The following is a 1,432-nucleotide window of genomic DNA, read 5'->3' as shown; positions in this document are numbered from 1 at the left end:
GACTGGGCGAAGTGGGAGTGCTGGGTTCTGATGATGGTGAGTGGTCTTGGTTTCTGTTAGTAAGATTATTACATTTATTTTTCGCCATCTGGTAATCTCTGGGGTTAGTTGTTATTGTTGTCACTGTTTAAAGATTGGAGCAGACACTGTGTTCCACTCACCAGAAGTCTTAAGATCCTGTGGTGGGTGTCGTGGGCAGCTGGCGGGTGTCAGCTGACCCTGCACCCTAGCTACCTCGGTGCTGGTCAGACCGGAAGAGGTCCATGGCCCTACACAGGCCGGTTTTCTGCCTCCGCAACCAAAGCAGTCTCAGGTCCCGCGCGATTGGGCTGGAGCAGAAGCTGTGTTCCACTCACCAGAAGTCTCAAGATCCTGTGGCATGTGTCGTGGGTAGCTGGTGGGTGTCAGCCGACCCTGAGCTCCAGCCACGCTGGTGCTGGTCAGACAGGAAGAGGCCTGTGGGCCCACTCAGGCCGGCTTTCTGCTTCCCTAACTAAAGCAGTCTCAGGTCCCGCGAGATTGGATTCGAGCAGAAGCTGTGTTCCACCCACCAGAAGTCCCAAGATCCTGTGGCGGGTGTTGTGGGCAGCTGGCGGGTGTCAGCCAACCCTGCGCCATAGCTACCCTGTTGCTGGTCAGACCTGAAGACTACACCAGACTTTTCAACAGAGACAATGAAAGCCAGAAGATCCTGGAAAGATGTTATACAGACACTAATAGAACACAAATGTCACCCCAGGGTACTATACACAGCCAAACTCTCAATTACCATAGATGGAGAAACCAAAGTATTTCACGACTAAAGAAAATTCACACATTATCTTTCCACAAATCCAGCCCTTCAAAGGATAATAACAGAAAAAAAAACAAAAAACAAAAAACAAAAAACAATACAAGGACTGAAACCACTTCCTAGAAAAAGCAAGGAAATAATCCTTCAACAAACCAAAAAGAAGACAGCCACAAGAACAGAATGCCAACTCTAACAACAAAGATAATAGGAAGCAACAATTACTTTTCCTTAATATCTCTTAATATCAATGGACTCAATTCCCCAATAAAAAGACATAGACTAAGATTCTGGTTACACAAACAAGACCCAAGATTTTGCTGCTTACAGGAATCCCATCTCAGGGGAAATGACAGACACTACCTCAGAGTGAAAGGCTAGAAAAAAAAAAAACCTTCCAAGCAAATGGTCTGAAGAAACAAGCTGGAGTAGCCATTCTAATATCCAATAAAATTGACTTCCAACCCAAAGTTATCAAAAAAAAAGACAAGGAGGGACACTTCATACCCATCAAAGATAAAATCCTCCAAGAGGAACTCTCAGTTCTGAATACCTATACTTCAAATACAAGGGCAGCCACATTCATTAAAGAAACTTTAGTAAAGATCAAAGCACACATTGCACCTCACACAATAATAGTGG

This window comes from Mus caroli, chromosome 17 (assembly GCF_900094665.2).
Source record: "Mus caroli chromosome 17, CAROLI_EIJ_v1.1, whole genome shotgun sequence".
Taxonomy (NCBI): Eukaryota; Metazoa; Chordata; class Mammalia; order Rodentia; family Muridae; genus Mus; species Mus caroli.
This window is presented reverse-complemented; position numbering follows the sequence as displayed.